Below are 22,563 nucleotides of genomic sequence, written 5' to 3'. Positions count from 1 at the left end.
GGGGGCTGGGGCTAACTATCCACCCTATTGTTGAAGCCCTCACACCTTTCGTCATTGGTTACGTGTTGTGACAATGGGAGCAAGGCTAGGTCCAAGTGCCTTGCCCCTCCCACCAAGTCCTCAGTTGTGGTATTTTGGCCCTTCATGGTATCTGGGGCTGGGGCTGAGTCCCTGCCCGCTCTGACTTTTCCTCTGTCGCTAGTCTGGTGCTTAACATGATGACTAAGGGCCAGGGCTAACACCCTACCCCCCATTAGGACAATTTTGAGGTCTAAAATGAGCCTCTTAAGGAAATTATAAAATAATAGTGGAAATGATAAAATAAGATTATATTACATCATCAAATTTTAGAGGGAAAAAAGAAAAAAATATTTTTTTCAACTCGTATTTTCAACTTATCTCACTATGGGTTTACTAAAATTTCGAGCGACAACACTCGTTGGATGAAAAATTTTATTCTTCATCCAAGGAGTACCATGTTGCATACTTTCGATGAACCCTACTACACGAAAAATGAAAAATGTGATTGCAATCATGTTTTTTCATGTATTTCTCATTTTTCGTGTAGCAGGGTCCATCAAAAGTATGCAACATGGGTAATCCTTGGATTGGAATTAAATTTTTCATCCAAAGAGTACTATTGCTCAAAATTTGAGTAAAACCTTAGGGAGATAAGTTGAAAATACGAGTTGAAAGGTAGTTTTATCATTTTATTATTTTTTATCTTTTTACCCCATCCCCTCTGATTTTTCCTCTGTCGCTAGTCCGGTGCTTAACCAGAGGCCAGGGCTAACGCCCTTCCCCCATTAGGGGAATTTTGAGGTCTAAAATGGTCCTCCTAAGGAAAATATAAAATAATAGTGGAAATAATCAAATAAGATTAGATTACATCATCAAATTCTAGAGGGAAAAAAGAAATAACTATTTTTTCAACTCGTATTTTCAACTTATCTCCCTATGGGTTTATTCAAATTTTGAGTGACAACACTCATTAAATGTAGAATTTGATCCCTCATCCAAGGAGTACCCATGTTGCATACTTTCTTTGAACCCTACTACACGAAAAATGAGAAATACATGAAAAACGTGATTGCAATCATGTTTTTCATGTATTTGTCATTTTTCGTGTAGCATGGTCCATCAAAACTATGCATCATGGGTACTCCTTGGATTGGAATTAAATTTTGCATCCAATGAATAATGTCGCTCCAAATTTGAGTAAAACCGTAGGGAAATAAGTTGAAAATACGAGTTGAAAAAGTAGTTTTATTATTTTATTATTCTTTAATCTTTTTACTTTTTACTCCAAAAATGGTGAATCACACTCATGGTTGAAATCATCTTCTTGAATCCTATTGGTTCTTATAAACTTTATTTTGGTTGTACATTTTTCTTAGGAGACCCATTTTAGACCTCAAAATTCCCCTATTGTCTCCCCCATATGCGCCATAATTAAAACTTAAATAGAAGTTGTGACCATAGGTTATTATGAACCATCCCGATGGTGAGATGGTAGGGCGTGGAACTTGTGTGTAGCAGGTCATGGGTTCGACCCCCGTAGAGGCCTTCAGACCCATTAACAAAATTTTGACCAATAACGAGGTGCCACATGGCAACCTCCTACTGGGCCACGAAAACACCACAAACCAATCAAACAATGGCATTTCATCCTCTGATGGAGCAACACATGGCGGGGTCTGATTGGCCCTTCGTACGCCAAGTTGGCATGCTGACGTCAACATGATGTCAATAGTATAGACTTCCCAATGAGCAGCCCAGTCAACCCATCTGCAATTTTTTTTTCTTGGTCAAAAACTTCATAATTCCATAACTTCTTTATACGACATCGGATTGAGGCAATTCAAGCATCGTTGGAATTAGGATGATGAACACTACGAATTGATGCCAATTTTGGGAGATTCTGAGCACTTTTATTTTGAGCCTATTTTTTATCTTCGGATCATACCTCCCCACTAGGAAATTTTGGAGCCCAAAAGTTTATCCTGTATTAGCAAATAAGTGAGAAAAAATCTCATTAAATTTCCTAATCTCAATCCATATTGTTTTGTTTCAATTGGTGCCTTCAAGATCCAATAAAGGTACTCCACCTTGCCTCTACATGAAGTCCTTATCTTCCTGTCAAGAATCGAGCCACAATTCTTCTAAACATGCTGGAACAAAAAAACTTGAATGGATGGAATCTAAACATTCTCTCCAAAACCATATTTCTTTGGTTCAAACAAACTTCATCTTGAAGTCCCTCTTTGAAGAAGAACTTGATTTTCCATCTTGGAAATCGTAAGAAACTCAATGCTTGTCATGCACTGATTCATACTTTGCTTTATTGTCCTCAAACTGTACTTGCACACTCTTCGATACACTAGATGCATTTTTTCATTAGAGGAATTTTGAAGTCTATAATGGGCCTCCTAAGAAAAATGTACAACCAAAATAAACTTTATAAGAGCCAATAGGATTCAATATAATGTTGTCAACCATGGGGGATGATTCACCATTTTTTGGAATAAAAAGGTAAAAATATTAAAAAATAATAAAATAATAAAACTACTTTTTCAACTCCAGGTACAGACCATCCCATACTCCATTTGTTGACTTGATGGGGCCTGACCCAGGTTCGGAGTTATTTAGCCAAACAAATCCCTGTACTACTAGCCCTTTTGGCAATAGTCTGCGGAGCGCAGACTGAGGTCTCACCCGAAGCAGTATGGGGGGATGCTGGAACCAAGTTTCCGCACCTTTGAGATGTCTGAGGGGTTGATTTAGTCCAATTTTGACTACCTTTGCGCAGGTTCTTCACATAGATTTAGTCCAACGGACCATCCTATACACCATTTGCGGATCTTCCTTATCTTCTTATAACAGTTAGTTATCTTCGCGTGAACAGATACTTTATCTTGTATTCACTTATTCAACATATTCATATAAGTTCGTATAGTAAATAAATAGGAATCTTGCAATTCATACCCAATATACTTCAATGCATAAAAAAGGAAACGATATGCAGAAATAATGTAAAATTTCTCCTTATTAATGCTTCATTTGGTTACAGACTCAACCTACCCTGTGCACTTAGCTGTAGGGGTCTGCGCACTCAACTGCAGACTACTAGGCCTTGGCACACTCAGTTGCAAAGCCTCCTCCTACTCTACGACCCAAAGACATGACTTTACACTTTAGACTCAATGCTTCCTCATTAGATCTTCTTCTATTCCTTCTAACTGATTCTCCCTTTACACTTAGAGCCTCGATCTATTTATACAATCCCATGGTCCATGGACCATGGGTAGAACTCTCAAGTCAACATTACATTTACAAAAGTAAGGGTGGACAACCCTATGACTCAATTACAACTTCGCGCTCTGCACCCACAAACTGTGGAGTCTTTACATCGGACTTAGTCAAAACTTGGGCTTTAAGCCCCAAAACTTACCTTGGGTGGATCTTACACCCAACAGGCCCCCAACACAAACATCGTGACTCGCCCTCGAGTCACTCTATCGATGCGGAGATCTTTGTGCGGAGACCTCCCAACTCCGCTCAGACTGCTGCAAGGTCAGCAACACACTGAGTGACTACCTACTGTGTCTCTTGTACGTGTTTTTTGGAGACCGCGGTGTCGGAACTACTCCCCTGTATCTGTTCCTGTGTCCCCTACATTTGTTTATAGTCCTATGCCTTCTTTTAGCTACCTGGAGTGTGAAGACATGGGATGAGAGCCTCCCCTATGTTCAACATAGCTATAACCGGGCTCTCCATTGCTCAACTAGCCACAGCCCTTTTTAGGTGGGCTTGGGGTTCCAGCCACTATGTCCCATTGATGTGGCCATGCCATTTGCAGCTACTCAAGCAGATTCAGCTCATGTCCTGTCCAAAATAGATAAGGAAAACAAATTCATTGAGCACATCCAACATATCCTCCAGCAGGTCCACGACATTCTAGAGAAATCAAATTCCAAGTACAAGCAGCAACATGATCAACATCAGGTGCCACACAAGTTTCAAGTGGGTGAAAAAGTTTGGTTGCATTTGGAAAAGGAACGCCTTATCGGAGCCTATAGGAAACTCAGACCACTACAATATGGTCCTTACACCATTACCAAGGCTGTGGGGGAAAATGCATTTGAACTCAGCATTTCCCCATTCCTTCGCCTGCACCCAATGTTCAATGTGGACCACCTTCGGCCATACTTTCCACCATTACTAGACACATCTAACATTGCATAACATCTCACACCACCAGAGTTAAATACAGATTGCATGGAACAAGCTGCAACTGATCAGATCATGGAAACGCTGGTCAAGCACACTCGCCAGTAGAAGATCCAACTATATCGAGTTGTCAAAGCAGGCCAACTTCTTCACCAAGGCAAGTGGCTCACCAGGGACCAAGTTCAGTAGAAGTTTCCTCATCTCATGGAGGAACTCAACGAAATGGGGACCATTGCTTCCTAAGGGGGGAGGAATGATCCAGGAAGATATTGGTGGCCACCCACCAATTCCACTTGGACCCCCACCATTGATTCTTTCAGTTTTTTAGTTTCCTTAATTGTAGCACAGTTTATTATTTTTAGTAGTTTTTGAGGTCCTAAACTTCCAGACCCGTTTTGAGGCCCTAAACGATGTTTTTTTGGAAATCTACCGCGAGTGATTTTCTATCTAAAATTTTCTTTTTTGTCATAGTCCTCAAAGAGATCTTTCCAACAGGTTATCATGCGCGTCAAACGAAGATAATATGACGAAGTCACGACCCCCGGAAGTTGGCTATCCAACTCACCCCAATAGGGCCCATAAACTCTTGGTGTTACATCTCCTCGGGTTAGGGTTTTGGTTGTTTAGGGTTTTCTCTTATTGTTCAATAATAAAAAGGCCCTTGAGCCTCATTGTAAGGGAGTTTAGAGACATGTAGCCACCACATCTCTTCTCAGAGATAAGCTACCGTTGCCCGAGCTAGTTTATTTCCATTTCTGTCTGTAAGCATATTTAAGTATTCTCCATTAATGAAATGAAGTATTATTTCTATTTTATCTCTGTATTTGTGTTTATTTCTATACGTTATTGCATTCCTGTTTAAATCCGGATCACTAGGGGAATAGCCATAATAGTTTATGAATCATATTAGTATTATAGAAAGTTTCTTTGGGTATATTGTGGGTAGTTGAAGGGGATCTAGATTAGTTAAACTGAAAGTCACAAAACCCTATTCATGGTTAACGAATATGTGACTAACCCTCATGATCTCGTATAGGAAAGGTTTGCATTGATGGAAGCACAAGTTATAAATATAAATCATAACATGACCCTCATCATGGAAACCCTGACCTATAATCTTAGGCTATTTAGAGAATATGGGGGTTCTAATGTAGAGGGAAGATTAGAGGGAAGGTTAGGAGATTGGGAAGAAACAAAGGAGGATACAAAGAAAGAACCTGAAAAAAATTAGCCCAATTTAAGTGCCATGAACCATTCACAGCACAGGTCAGCAACGCACTGAGCGGCTGCCTGTTGTATCTCTTGTACGCATTGTTCAGAGACCGTGGTGTCGGAACTGCTCCCCTATATCTGTTCCTATGTCCCCTACATCTGTTTATACTCTCGCACCTTCTTTCAGCTACCTGGAGCACGAAGACTGTGCTTCTATTGACTAGTCAGATAGTCGAGCCACCCGTGTATGGCTTCAATCGACTGCCATTCACTTTGCCTGGGAAAATTTCTCCATTTAGCTTTACCATCTACACCACGCCTCCGTCTGTGACCTCCTTAATAACATACAGTCCCAGCCAATGCATTCTGAACTTTCCTGGGAATTTATCAAACTTACTATCATATAGTAACACCAAATCGTTTACCTTGAATGTGTGCAACTTAATATGTCAATCATGCCAAGCCTTTTCATGCTGCTTTTGTACCTGTTGATGGAATCCAGCCAAAAACCATTCCTCTTCGAGTTCCTCCAACTACACGAGCCTTTCCTCCAAGGCTCCACAGTCCGTCATACCTGTGAGCATTGTTATGCGTAGACTAGGCACGATATACTCCATTGGCATTACGGCTTCCACTCCATAGACTAGCCAGAAAGGTGTCTGTCTCATCAGTTTCTTGTACGTTGTCCTATAAGCCCATAAAACTACTGGTACGCGCAAGTCCCAATCACTTCACTACACATTATATACCCTGTTTAGTAAAGGATTATGCGTGGGTAACCTTCTGCACAGTTGTTCTTTCCACACTCTGTCATCCCAACTGGAGGGACCGTTTGTGCAATTGCCTCGCCAACACATGCTTATTGACCATGTTCCCCAACTCAAAGTTCATGTGCATTTGCGTAGGTTATTTACCATATGCCTATACCCACCTGGAGAGATGCACGTGCGGATCATCCCGTACTCCATTGGCCCTAGTTTCTTGCAATTAGATGATCAACCTTGGGAATTGCACAATACATTTTGGAGAAATTCCTAAATAATATGGGCCTAATTTCTCAAGGAATTGTGCAAGGAAATAGGGGCTCAAGCAAAGGCAAAAATTGACTAAGTCTAGGTTAGAGCTTCTCAGTAAGTAGAGAGATGGGTTATTCACTTGTAGGTTGTGCTTAGTTGAGCAAAGCAATTGTAATAAATCTCTATTCATCAGATTAATTCAAGTAGGCATTGGGGTTTTTAGAATATTTCTTTCCCTGAAAAAATTATTGTGTGCATGTGTGTTATTTCTCATCATGTTTATGATTGATGTTCTAAATTGTGAATTCAAATTTTGCAGAGTAGTAGACTAGGTTTTTTTCTTGTAATTTGATTAAAACTTCACGAGTAGTTTCAAATCTACACCATAATTTCTACATTAGGGTTGCAATGCAAAATTTCCAACCCCTCGCTCTACCAACCAAGGAGTTCAGAGACATACCCTCAGCCTACTGCATTGTGATGTCAACTCCTAAGACCAGAGAAAGGAATGGCATATTGGCCTTCTTTAAGCGATGGATCTCTTTCCCCTTCTCAGCCTCTACAGAGTCCTCCTCCTGACTCTCACATATCCCAAATACAGCGGGGTGCCTCTCCTGAAACCCTAGCTTTTTTTGTTATGGCAACACAAATTTCCTTTGTCACTGGTGCCAAGACTTTGCGTATAAATTCACTTGTGGTAGGTGAGGTTGAAAGAGCTAGGATTGGTAAATTAATAGGGAGGGGGTTTGAAAATAAGAAACCCTCATTGAGGTAAAAACCTATGGGGAAACCAAGTGATAACTGAATATTCTGAATATGGTCAAAGCCCGTAGAAAGTCCAAAGGATGTCAAAATATTTTGAAGGTCTGAATCGAGGTGCAAGGATGGAGAGGGAAAGAGGGACTGTAGGGAAATAATATCAACCAACAAGCCCTAAGTGATATTCTACAAGCCTTGACTCCATGCTTATGGATTGAAACATGTTGACCCCTGAAAATTTGACACTAACAATGCCAAGGATGGGGATATGTCTTTCAAGCCTATTTATGGAATATGGTTCAAATGCATGGCTACATCCATGTTGACCCTTGAAAATATGACACCTGCAATGCCAAGAGTGGGGATAGGGCTTACAAGCATCCTAATGGAATATCATTCAAATGCATGGCTACATCATCGCGAGGGGTGACATGGGGAGTGAAGGGGGGGGGGGGGGGGGGGTCACCTCCTGAACCTTTGATCTCTCTTCGAGTTGAGCATGGCGTTTGATAAGGGAATTGGCCCAGATTCACTGGTAATTGTCCTCCTTAGGTTCATAATATACCATGTCGTCATCCTCCATAAGGCCCATGAGGTGTTTATCGATGGGTCAGTTGCAGTAGAAGTTGTTGAAACCCTAGTGCATCCATCTCACTATCAATTGTAGGGGGAGTAGGAAATAAGAGAGAAGTAGGGAGTAAACCACTGACTAACTGAAGAAACCTACCCATGACTAGATTCAAATCATAGTTTGGTAGATGGAATGGATATACCCATCAATTTAACTGCATTTAGAGCCCTTATGAAGCCTTAGATTCTCTCCATAAATTCTTAGTTCTTTCCTTGAAACTCATTTCCAAATAAAAATGAAAATTACATCACATCATAAAGTTTTAACTTGTAGCATCAATGTTAGTAGCCCAACATTATAAGTTCTCATTTACATCACAAAATTGGGAAAATAAAATGGGTGTCATATGTACTCCTATGCATTGTACCCCTACTTGTACCTAAAGTAATACCACTAGATCCACTAGTCCTCTACATACCCAATAAGATAAAATTGTGTCTTTATGAAGGTTTTAAAATCCTCCCACTTAGTCTTTGGAGGATCTCCCTCCAACCTAAAGTTCTTTGTGTGGCTTTCCCACCAGGTTAGGGAATGGACCTATAATTTTATTCGATCAAACAAAATATTTTATTCTTCCTCTCTATGATGAGCACTAAAATAAACTTCTAATTGTTACAACTAGTAATTTAGCTTCATAGTGCCAATCTCACCTTTGTACAACTTGATGTCAACCCTCACTTCTATTTTGAAAAGGCAATGTGAATGGTTCATGGCACTTAAATTGGGCTAATCTTTTTCAGGTTCTTTCTTTGTCTCCTCCTTTGTTTCTTCCCAATCTCCTAACCTTCCCTCTAATCTTCCCTCTACGTTAGAACCCCCATATTCTCTAAATAGCCTAAGATTATAGGTCAGGGTTTCCATGATGAGGGTCATGTTATGATTTATATTTATAACTTGTGCTTCCATCAATGAAAACCTCTCCTATATGGGATCATGAGGGTTAGTCACATATTCATTAACCATGAATAGGGTTTTGTGACTTTCAGTTTAACTAATCTAGATCCCCTTCAACTACCCACAATATACCCAATGAAACTTTCTATAATACTAATATGATCCATAAACTATTATGGCTATTCCCCTAGTGATCCAGATTTAAACAGGAATGCAATAAAGTACAGAAATAAACACAAATACAGAGATACAACAGAAATAATACTTCATTTCATTAATGGAGAATACTGAAATATGCTTATAGACATAAATGGAAATAAACTAGCTCCAGCAATGGTAGCTTATCTTTGAGAAGAGATGTGGCGGCTACATGCCTCTGAACTACCTTACAATGAGGCTCAAGGGCCTTTTTATTATTGAACAATAAGAGAAAACTCTAAACAACCAAAACCTAACCCAAGGAGATGTAACACCAAGAGTTTATGGGCCCCGTTAGGGTGAGTTGGACAGCGAACTTCCCGAGGTTGCGACTTGGTCATATTATCTCTGTTTGATGCGCATGATAACCCATTGGAAATATCTATCCAAGGACTATGACGGAAAAGAAAATTTTAGACAGAAAATCGCTAGCGGTAGATTTCCAAAAAAATGTCATTTAGCGCCTCAAAACGGCTCCGAAAGTTTAGGACCTAAAAAACTGCTAAAAATAGTAAATTGTGCTACAATTAAGGAAACTAAAAGAAGCAATGGTGGGGGTACAAATGGAATTGGTGGGTGGCCACCAATATCCACCTAGATCACCTAGACAGTTCGTCACTATATATATGATAAATTATCCTTAAAATATGAAATCTACGTTATGAGGGTTTATTTCTCCTTATATTTTTGGATCGATAAATTACTATTTATTGTACATGCATGTAACTTATAATTATGTAGAAAATAGATAACAACGAAATAAAACTCACAAGACTCAAATCAACACAAGGTATAACCTAGGAAACCATTTCAAGATAAAACCTAGCTAGAAGGTGAGGTTTCTCTACTCTCTTTATCTAAATGGAAAGTGGATGCAAGTACAAACAAGTGAGGCATGTGGCGTGTAGGCTACTATAGTGCACAAATCCTCTCTATTTTTTCTCTCCCTATCTATAATGGGTTATTCTTATTATCTATGGAAAGAAATGCACTCAAATAGAATGGAATCCCTTTCCCTCCTAGTGGCTTGTTTATAACACAGTCCAATATCCTACTAGTGGTTAATTTTGACTTGTTCAACTCTTACATGACTAGCCCCTTTTCCATGAATAATGGGGGCTAACACAACATCCTCTCGAATTATGGTGTTCAAAACAGGAAGGTCAACTTTCGAGTCACATAACATTTGCATACAAACTCCAATTGAGATGATTCTTGCATTTTTGGAAAGGTATTTGTGTGTAGAATATTAAAAAAGGGTGCAATGATTAAGAAAAAAAAAATACCCCCAAAAAATTCCATTTGATGCCTCAAACTACTCTCAATTGATTTCAGACCCTGATTTTCCAAACTATGACCCCACAGGTAAAATTTGTCTGAGTTGATTCCTCCACTTTTTTCATTCTAAAAGCATCAAGATGAATTAAAAAAATATAATCATCCAATCTAGATCATGGGATCTAAAACACCATGTTTACTCTACACCAGTAATCACCCTAGTAGACCTTCAAAATCCATTTGAGATTCTCTCAATAAAGACATCCAGTGGCCTATCATAGTGAAACACTCTTTGATATTGTTCAAATATATCCCACCTTTGACAAGGATATGTACCCCATCGTGCAGGCCTACTGACAATGGAAGAATTATATTCTAGGGAAGGAAACAATCATCCACACTGATCATGAGCCTCTAAAATTTATGTAGACACAAGGAAAGTTACAAAATGGCTAGCATAAAAATTGGTCCACGTACTTGCAACAATTCCATTTGAACATCAAATACAAGAAGGATAACACCAATCATGTTGCATGTTGCCTTAATTAGTCCCAATTGTGGAGCTAAGAACAATTCTTAAATCTTATAGGTAGGAGACCCTTGGGTGGTCAAAATTATACAATAGTGACTCTAACTTCACTACCGCATACCAAATGTTGATTGTACCAAAGAAAGTTCCATACTTCCAACTCTAGGATGCACTCTTGTGCCACCTAGGCCACCATTCAAGTGAGCATACCAAGCTGATCTAGGAGGCACATTATAGTCAGTTGGTAAGGAAATTTTGTATGGAAAAGATAGTAGTAGTACTGTAGAAATATTTATACTAGCCAAAGCTTCAAAAAGATGTCCAACGATATATCAAAACTTGCATTGTTTGTGCCACTGCTAAACCAACCATCAATAAGTAGGGTTTACACACTCCTCTACCTACCCCAAACAAGCACTACAAGTCAGTATCCATGGATTACATGCTAGTTTTTCCATCCACGAAGCATGTTATTGATTGTGTGCTTTTTTTTGTCAACCAATTCTCTAAGTTGGCCATTTTGGCACCATGCAAGAAGAGCATCACAACTTAATACATTGCTACACTCTCCCTTGAGCATGTTTGGGGTCATTTTTCATACTTCAAACCATTATTTAAGATAGGGATAACATGTTCCTCAACACCTTTTGGTCCAGCCTATGGTCTCTCATGGATACCAAAATGACCAAATCATTTTATTTTCATCCCTAATTATATGGAAAAATAGAAGTGGTTAATAGGATGATTGTGCTTATCTTGCACATGTAAAACTCCAAGAATTTGTGTACATGGGATGAAATACTTTCATATGTTCAATATTGCTATAATGGAGCCCTCCATAGCTCTACTAGCCAAAGTCCTTTCCAAGTGTGTTTTGGGTTCCAACCATTGGCCCTAATCAATGTAGCTATGTCCATTTCATCTTCATAGACATAGTCCTCCCATCCTTAGGTTGAGGTAGAGTAACCAAAAAAATTTAATGGATCCAACACCTCCAACAATAGGTCCATGATATCCTACCAAAAGCTAACACCAAGCACAAGTAGCAACATGACCAGCATAGGGTTCCACATAAGTTTTAGGTTGGTGATAAGGTGTGTGTACATTTATAGAAACAGTTCCTCACAAACCCCCATAGGAAGCTCATACCACTCTAATATAGGCCTTACACAATCATAAAGGTTGTGGCTGAAAATGCTTATGAATTAAGCATTTTGTATTTCCTTGGCTTGCACTTAGTATTTAATGTACAATTTCTTTGACCCTATTATCCACCTTTTTGGACAACTTAGAGGCAATCATGTAATTGGACCCCATAGAACCCAATTGTCATTGCATTGAATAAGAATACAATGGATCAGATTATGGACACCAAGACAAAGGGTTCCCATTGAAAACACATAAAATTCTACCTGGTTGTCAAAGCAAGGAAACTTCTTCACCGCGACAAGTGGTTCACAGGGTATTGAATTAAGTAGAAGTTTCCCCATCTAATGAGGGGACTTGATGTAAAGAGGACCATTGCTTCCTAAGGACAGAGGAATAATCTAGATGGATATTAGTGGCTACCCACCTCTTCCACTGTCTTGACAATTTTCTATCTTATTGGTGGGTTTTCTATGAATTTTGGGTCCAAAACATCTAGGTTTGTCTTAAGGCCATAAACAATGTATTTTGGAAATACGGGGGGATAGCGGTTGCAATGGCATGCCGTAGCCCTAGCCAAAAGTTTTATTCCTCGAATAGTTCTTTCCAACGAGCTATCGTGCACCCCAAATGGATATTGCATGCAAAAGTTTCACCCCTATAAAGTTGATATACCAACTAACCACCTCAAGGCCCATACAATTTTTGGCAATGGATCTTCTAGGGTTATGCTTTTGGACCTCTAAGGTTCTCTCTTTATGTTAAAAGAAAGTTTGTTTGGTCTCTTGTAATAACTTTTGTGAATGTGTGTAGCTATTATCTCTTTATTTAGAGATAGTTACCACAATTCTAGAGAGTTTGTGTTCTACAATATCCTCGAATTTTATTTATTAATAGAAGTTTTATTTTCACCATATTATTGTAATCTCTAGTATATTTATTTTAGTGTGTTCCTATTACTTTTCTCTATTTCATTTCATTCCTTGTATACTCTGGAACATCCTATCTATCTACCCCTCCAATCACATTGGCATTCCCATTCACTTGTTGAATGGTATGCTAGTTTAATTGTACTAGTCAAGCAAAGCAACAAAAGTGAATTTGAATTGGTTTTTCATTTAGTCTATTTCAAAGTTATTTGATTCTCTCTTCTCTTTTTTCATGCAAATTACTAATGTAGTATTTTGTCACAACTAAATGTTGTGTTGTGCTTAAAATTGTTTAAGAACACAATTTTAGTGGTTGGGGATATAATGTTTATGTAAAAATTTAGAAATATTCTATTACTAAGTAAAAATTAGTGGATAAATGGATGTTGCTATTGAAAGTGTTCTTACAAATAGACACTACATATTATTTATCAAATATTTAAAAATTTCATGTTAATTGTATTTTAATTTATTTATCGAATTAAAATAAACATGAAACCCCTCCATGTGGAAAAACTACTTTTATAATAAATAATCTGAAGACACATATAGATGTGATATTTAATCTATTGGAGCATATATAAAAACACTAAATATTATTTATCAAATATTTAAAAATTTCCATGCTAGAAAAAAAAAAGAAATTATTGAATTTAAAGAATTAAAATAAACGTTAAATAAAAATAAACGTCAAACCGCTGCAAAACTCATATGTTGAACTGACACGGCTAGAAGTCTGGAATCATATAAATTCTTATTCACTGTACTCAGGGTTGGAATTTCGAAACAGTCACTTTTTAATGGTTTTTATATTTTTTTGGACCTATTTCCTAATATCAAGCAAAGATTTTGATGGTTTTACAAAATTTTTAATTATACTTAAAAAACAAATCACCGACCGACAAACAATTTGCCTGTCAAATTCCATCCCTCACTGTACCGATGATCACTGGCATACCTGGCCACATATAATTCCCATATCCAGCGGGGAGAGCTCGCCATAACCGGAAAATAACAGATAATCCGCATATCCGGCGGGGATAGCTCGCATAACCGGAAAATAACAGATAATCCGCATATCCGGCGGGGATAGCTCGCATAATCGGCGTATTCGACGGCGATTACGCTGAGATCACTCGCATAAACGGCAGAGAAAACGCGCTTATCTGCGTAACGATCCGCAGATCTTGTTGTGATAAACCGTGTATTCACTGATAATTCGCATATTCGGTGGTGATAGTTCGCGTATCATATGATAATTCGCGTTTTCTCCATGATAATTCGCGTATCGATGTTGATAATTCGCATATCGACGATGATAGGTTGCTTAACAAGAGAAAATCTGCATATTCGGCCGCGATCCGTCTATATCCAGCTGAGACCACTCACATAAACGGTCAAAACAAGTCGCGTATTAGGCTAATGATCTGCATATCTTGTAGTGATAAACCGCGTATCCCACGATAAGTCGCGTATCAGAGTAATGATCCGCATATTCTACCGGGATCATCCGCGTATTTAAAAGTAGCTCGCAAATTATGGTAAAGATCTGCATATTCTGCCGTGATAAACCGCGTATCGGACGATAACTCGGGTATCCAACGGTAATAACCCGTGCGACGTCACATATCAGGTGATAACTCGCGTATCCCATCATAGCGCGCATATAATTTGAATAATCGCATATTTGGCGGTGGTAAGCTGCATAACCAGCTGAAACGGTGCATATCCCGCGAGATAACCCTCATATCGCGCGACCCTCAGAAGTAAAAATCGTCATGCGGGTCGGGAGCTCATATTGCTGCACTCGTAACGGCGCCAGGCTCTGCTGCTCCTCTGCCGCAGGGTGTTCCTCCCACATTCTCCGGTGCTACAAATGATATGATCAACCCGGGTTCGAGTCCCTCAGCTCTGAGTGAACGCAGTAGAGGGTCTGTGGGCTCGGCCAAAGCCGTATGGAGTCTAAATCACCACTCAGAACCGAACTGGATGACTCTCATTGATCCTTCAAACCAAAGTTTCTATTAATTTATCTTCTTCTCTAAGAAGCTTTGTTTAATTTATTATGGATTACAGAAACTTAAATACAGAAACAAAATAACTATTTATTTCAAAAAAATTCTCTACTATATGCTCATGCAATTTATATTTATTACATTTCTCTGCTATGTGCTCCCACCGTTCATATTTAAGTTCTGAGACTTTAAAGATGCCCACATTACAGAGAAAAGGGAACTTAATTTTTTATTTTTTTTGGGGTTAATATAACAGTTTAGCCCAGCTCTGTTTATTTACTTTACTCTACTCCTTTCATGTAGGTAAAAATACAATATATGAGGCTAATAAATTTGAGAAAATTTTAATTGTCCAAATTGTTACAAGTGGTTGGAATTTGGGTAAACAAAAATTCAATAAATTTTGCAATAGCATGTTTTGAATCATGTTTTTGATGATGAAAATAGATTTTTTCAGCACGAAAAAACTATATATATATATATATATATATAGTAAATATATATATATATATATATATATATATATATATATTTATATTGTATTCATGAATCTTTATAAGCATACATGTCTCTGGAAATATTGCCGGTTGCAAACTGTGGAGTGGATCATGCCACATTCCCAAAGATTTGACAAAAACTGAAAGATGTCCTGTGTATACAACATGATGACTGAATGGATACTTCAGGTCAGCATGTATAGAAAGCAAAAAGATATTCATGACTGCAAAATATGTGAGCACATACCTTTACAGAGAGATATGCCATTGTATGGTGATTGTGTAGAAAACAAAACATACCAGAAATTTACCATTTTTTGAGAATTATAAGCCCGGAAGACAAAAATCCTGGATCTGGAAGCTGTTGCTGTCCATTCTGATCTGCATCCTCCATATGCCTTGGGGAGAAGTAAGGCCCATTTTAGATAGTGCATCAGCGTTTTTGTTTTTGTTCCTGTCAATGTGAGAAATAGAATAGTCCCTCCTGTTGTTCCATAACGCTGCTATCCAGTCCAACTATCCAGCGAGATGAATGTTTTTTTGATGATGAAAATAGATTAGCACCATCAAAAACTTCAAATACACCTAAAATATTGAAATTTGATAGTTGTAATCAAGATTTACAAAAATCCTTACTGAATTTTATCAAAATATTACCCAAATTTCTATTATTTAAAAAAAAAAACCAAGACTACAGCTAATTTTAAAGCTTTACTGAGTTTGGATGATATTATATGATCCATACCAATTCCAAAACTCTTTTAGATTTTCCAAAAAATAATCATTCCAGAGAGCGAGGGAGAAGGGTTCCTTCCTGGAAACTTTATAAATTTGAAAACTCTCGTGTATATTGTATTTTATAAAATTCATGTATTTCCAAAGATTAATCGAAACTTCAGTAAATCTCGTCGAAACTTTATAAATTTGAAAATTTTGGTATATATTGTATTTTATAAAATTCATGTATCAACATAATTCAGGTTAAAATTTGAGTTATAAATATTGTTTAATTATAATATTTGATTATTCAAGTTAAAATTTGAGTTATAAATATAGTTTAATTATAATATTGATTATGGTTACGGAAAAACCTATGTTTTCGAATTTTATTTATTTAACTTTTTTAATCATTATAATTAAAATTTAATAATATTTTTAAGTATAATTTTAAATTTTAAAATTATTTTGTAATAATAATTATATTATTTTATTTTATTTTTAAATTATATAATTAAAAAGATTTATTTTCATTCTTATTATTTTAAAATTATATATATATATATATATATATATATATATATATTTTGTTTTAAGCAACCAATAAAAATTAAATTATAAAACTTTTAAACAACAACTTTAATCATATGATTAGTTTCATATTGCCAAATTATTTTAGTGTATAGGATCATTAATGACATCCATTTTTTTCTTAATTTAAATTATTTAAATTATATTTAAGTTTTAACCTTATAAGAAGACACCTTAAAAAAATTACTAAAGTGGATAATTTTAATCATATATTAGATTTTTTAAAATTATTTTAAATTAAAATTAAAATAAATTAGGGTAATTATTTTTAATCATATTTAAAATTTCTATTTATTTGATAATTTTTCTGGGTGAATTGTATTACTTTCAAAAATTGACATTTACATAGTAAGATGTATACAATCACATTAAATTCTCACTAGGGAGGTCTAATTATATTAAAAAATACACTCAAAGAGAAAAGGGATAACTAAGTTCTAGACAAAATTAAACTGACTTGAGTAGCCTTGTACATAGACATCTATAAACAAAAACAAAAAGTATATGACCAATATCATATCATATCTAAGTCAAAGGTTATGTATTTGATACTACAACCTGGATGGGTGCTTTTAGGTCCTCTGAAGTACCTCCAACCGCTAGAGGGATGTCGAGGTGTTGTTCAATCCTCTCCATTCTCTGATCCAAATCCCTCAAATGCCTAACCAAGTGTTCAAGAGAGTACAGGATATCCATGTGGTTCTCATGCAATCCAAGATAATATGTCCCAGTAAAAACATCATCTGCTAGTAAAGGTCCACAATCTACATGTATTGGTTGAACCATTCCCTTGTGTTCCCTATATCCAGGATCTAATCAGACAATTTCGTCAGGACCTTAGTGTCTGAGAGAGTAATCCTATGAGAGGATGCTTTCCCCTCGGATCGGGAAAGTTTCCTAAACATTGGCTAGTGTAAGATCTCGATATCACGAGGCAAATTCTTCTAGCATGTCTTGCATGCAAGTGTGACTTCTATGGGCCCATTATTGGCAATAAGTGTTGAAATCCACTATAAAAGTGAATTACTTAACATGATAATTGCTTGTGAGCATTATTATGACACCATAGATTAGGCTCCAAGCTAGGGAAAAAACCCACCAAGCGGGAAAACCCATAAATCCTTTCCTTATAGAACCATAGAAAAATCCAAGTGAATACACTAGTATCCCAAGTGCCAAATCAACCCTTCACTAGACAATTTTTCCCTTCATGAGTTTTCCCATAAATCTGACATCAAACCAGCCTCACAACACAGGTACCATAGCCTTACAGTAGCTCATATATTGTCACAAGAATAGCACCACTAAGATTGCATATTTTATAGAAGATGACACCGCAGAAGCTCACATATGTCACAGGGAAAGCACTATAGAAGCTCACATATACCACAAAAGAGGACAACATAGCAACTCGCATCTATCACAGAGAAATCACCTTAGAAGTTTGCATATACCAAAAGATATGTGTCATGCCCAGTACGTCTAACCATAGAGAGATGTCTCTAATTAACTTGTCGAAATCATAGTGAAAGGTCTAAAATCCTTCTGCTACAGGTATCTGAAAATCACCATAAAAGTCCCACGAAATTGTTGCCAAATGGAGGAGTCCTTATGCTAATATATAGTGGTTTGTTCGTGTAAAGGGTCACGTCTTTTGAATCTAGGCCGACATGCCATCTAAGAGGGTCAACCCGGCTGCTTGGAAAGCTAAATACAATTTCAAAAAATTAAATTTAATTTTCTTTCAAATTTCCAAATGGGACATATTACAAAATCATTTTATTTTTGTCAAATAAAAGAATTCTTCATGCAATTATGAAGACCGAACCTAGTTACAATTTCTAACACTCCCTCTTAACTAGGGAGGTATTCATAATGACTCATCTTGATATTCTCATCTATAAGAAATGATCCATATTGATAAACATCAATGATGATAGTATCATCATAGCCAGTATTGTCACAATACCAAGGCCTTGACATGTACAATCTATCTCTCCACAAGATAAGAGCACAATGTTGGGAGGCATTCCATAGGACACCACACTGCCTCTCTGAGTCACATACTCCACCTAGCATACCCAGATTATGTCTTCTAATGGACCATTTCCCTCAAGGAAATGTCTGTCCACCGAGCAATTATTTATCCAAGTCCGTGTACTTGACTTAGGATGCAAATCCTAATCCATCACAATACATGAAACAAGGGGAAGCCAAGTGATAACTAAATATTCTGAATATGGTCAAAGCCTGTAGAAAGTCCAAAGGATGTCAAAATATTTTGAAGGTCTGAATCGAGGTGCAAGGATGGAGAGGGAAAGAGGGACTGTAGGGAAATAATATCAACCAACAATCCCTAAGTGATATTCTACAAGCCTTGACTCCATGCTTATGGATTGAAACATGTTGACCCCTGAAAATTCGACACTAACAATGCCAAGGATGGGGATATGTCTTTCAAGCCTATTTATGGAATATGGTTCAAATGCATGGCTACATCCATGTTGACCCTTGAAAATTTGACACCTGCAATGCCAAGAGTGGGGATAGGGCTTACAAGCATCCTAATGGAACATCATTCAAATGCATGGCTACATCATCGCGAGGGGTGACATGGGGAGTGAAGGGGGGGGGGGGGGGGTCACCTCCTGAACCTTTGATCTCTCTTCGAGTTGAGCATGGTGTTTGATAAGGGAATTGGCCCAGATTCACTGGTAATTGTCCTCCTTAGGTTCATAATATACCATATCGTCATCCTCCATAAGGCCCATGAGGTGTTTATCGATGGGTCAGCTGCAGTAGAAGTTGTTGAAACCCTAGTGCATCCATCTCACTATCAATTGTAGGGGGAGTAGGAAATAAGAGAGAAGTAGGGAGTAAACCACTGACTAACTGACCTGAATTTGAAACTACTTGTAAATGGTTTGCAAGGTATTCAATTCAGATATATACATGTTTAAAAGATGTCCATGTCTTGCAGAAAGAAAACAAATGAAAATTTCAGCTGTTCATGACCCATTTAAGCATAGCAGATTTATTTCATTTTACTGTTTAACACACTAAAATGAATTTGTTCTACAAAATAAATCAACCACAAATGCAAAAGAAGTTGATAAAGCAGTTCACCCCTCCTGGGCTACGTCTGTTGGGTCCAAAGCTCCCAAATGGGCATGTCCTTGTTTTAATTAAATGCTCAAATTGAATATACAGCTGAATAGAAGCATCTACAGGTGGAACAGATGGTAAAAATGGATTCAGAACACTTGAATCCTTCAGGATTGACTACTGGTTCACCTCCAATGGATACCTGCAACCCTATACAGTTCTCCCAATACTGGGCCCTGGTGGCTCCTAGAACTTTCACAGCTCCAAAACCTCTGAAAATGACCTCAGATGGCTGTAAGACCTACACCAATGGCTTCAGAAGGTCGAAAATACCCAAAATCAAAAAAAAAAATCGTCCAAAACCTCCTTTCCTAGCCAAAGTTATGGCCAATTAAAGTTTCTCCAATCTACCCCTAGAAAAACTCCAGCTAACTGTAGTTGGAGGCCAGATAAGCCCGCCAATTTTGGCGGTCCGCCAATTCCGCCACCAAATCTGACCTGACCGCTAGATTTAACTGTCGGTCTTTAATGCGCATGTGAACGGTTTACCTCGGATTGCGCGCTCACTGTTTAATTGTGCTGGCGGTTGGGGCTTAAGCCCTAGGTTCTAGGCCCGAGGTCGCATGGTATGGGGGCTGGCCCCCTTCGGGCCCCGCCCAAAGTCATTTTAAACTTCAAATAATGTTTTTCCGCCCATATAATAAGAACTGCTACCGTGGCCTAATGGTAAGGCGTGGGAGTGTTGTAACGTAGGTCGTGTGTTCAAACCACGGAACTCCCAAAAATTTTAAACCATATGCACATACCCTTGCTGACGTCACCCAGGGCCACGTGGCGCCCTCCGGGCTTGCCATGTGGCAGCTTCTGATTCGCTGCCCAATATGAATATTCCCTGGAATATTCCAAGGAATATTCTGTGGATTATTCTTTTTTAATTTTTTTTGAAAAATTCAAATTTTCAATGTTATTGAGAAATTCTTCTTTTTGCCATAACTTTCTCATACGGCGACCGTTTTTCGAACCGTTCACGGCGCCGAAATCAGTAGGACGAGAAATTTCCAGTCGTTCCACTTTGAACTAGTTCTGAGCATTTTAAATTTTGAGCATTTTACGACACTTAGGACATGAGCACCTGATCACTAACTGAAGAAACCTACCCATGACTAGATTCAGATCATAGTTTGGTAGATGGAATGGATATACCCATCAATTTAACTGCATTTAGAGCCCTTATGAAGCCTTAGATTCTCTCCATAAATTCTTAGTTCTTTCCTTGAAACTCATTTCCCAATAAAAATGAAAATTACATCACATCATAAAGTTTTAACTTGTAGCATCAATGTTAGTAGCCCAACATTATAAGTTCTCATTTACATCATAAAATTGGGAAAATAAAATGGGTGTCATATGTACTCCTATGCATTGTACCCCTACTTGTACCTAAAGTAATACCACTAGATCCACTAGTCCTCTACATACCCAATAAGATAAAATTGTGGCTTTATGAAGGTTTTAAAATCCTCCCACTTATTCTTTGGAGGATCTCCCTCCAACCTAAAGTTCTTTGTGTGGCTTTCCCACTAGGTTAGGGAATGGACCTCTAATTTTATTCGATCAAACAAAATATTTTATTCTTCCTCTCTATGATGAGCACTAAAATAAACTTCTAATTGTTACAATTAGTAATTTAGCTTCATAGTGCCAATCTCACCTTCGTACAACTTGATGTCAACCCTCACTTCTATTTTGAAAAGGCAATGTGAATGGTTCATGGCACTTAAATTGGGCTAATCTTTTTCAGGTTCTTTCTTTGTCTCCTCCTTTGTTTCTTCCCAATCTCCTAACCTTCCCTCTAATCTTCCCTCTACGTTAGAACCCCCATATTCTCTAAATAGCCTAAGATTATAGGTCAGGGTTTCCATGATGAGGGTCATGTTATGATTTATATGTATAACTTGTGCTTCCATCAATGAAAACCTCTCCTATATGGGATCATGAGGGTTAGTCACATATTCGTTAACCATGAATAGGGTTTTGTGACTTTCAGTTTAACTAATCTAGATCCCCTTCAACTACCCACAATATACCCAATGAAACTTTCTATAATACTAATATGATCCATAAACTATTATGGCTATTCCCCTAGTGATCCGGATTTAAACAGAAATGCAATAAAGTACAAAAATAAACACAAATACAGAGATACAACAGAAATAATACTTCATTTCATTAATGGAGAATACTGAAATATGGTTATAGACAGAAATGGAAATAAACTAGCTCGGGCAATGGTAGCTTATCTTTGAGAAGAGATGTGGCGGCTACATGCCTCTGAACTGCCTTACAATGAGGCTCAAGGGCCTTTTTATTATTGAACAATAAGAGAAAACCCTAAACAACCAAAACCTAACCCAAGGAGATGTAACACCAAGAGTTTATGGGCCTCGTTAGGGTGAGTTGGACAGCCAACTTCCCGAGGTTGCGACTTGGTCATATTATCTCTGTTTGATGAGCATGATAACCCGTTGGAAATATCTATCCGAGGAGTATGACAGAAAAGAAAATTTTAGATAGAAAATCGCTAGCGGTAGATTTCTAAAAAAATGTCATTTAGGGCCTCAAAACGGCTCCGAAAGTTTAGGACCTAAAAAACTGCTAAAAATAGTAAATTGTGCTACAATTAAGGAAACTAAAAGAAGCAATGGTGGGGGTCCAAGTGGAATTGGTGGGTGGCCACCAATATCCACCTAGATCACCTAGACATTTCGTCACTATATATATGCTAAAATTATCCTTAAAATATGAAATCTACGTTA

The sequence above is a fragment of the Pinus tabuliformis genome, chromosome 6, assembly GCF_031772625.1.
Source record: "Pinus tabuliformis cultivar Carrire ecotype Pingquan chromosome 6, CPIR1, whole genome shotgun sequence".
Lineage (NCBI taxonomy): Eukaryota > Viridiplantae > Streptophyta > Pinopsida > Pinales > Pinaceae > Pinus > Pinus tabuliformis.
The sequence above is the reverse complement of the archived record's forward strand: the minus strand, read 5'-3'. Positions refer to the sequence as shown.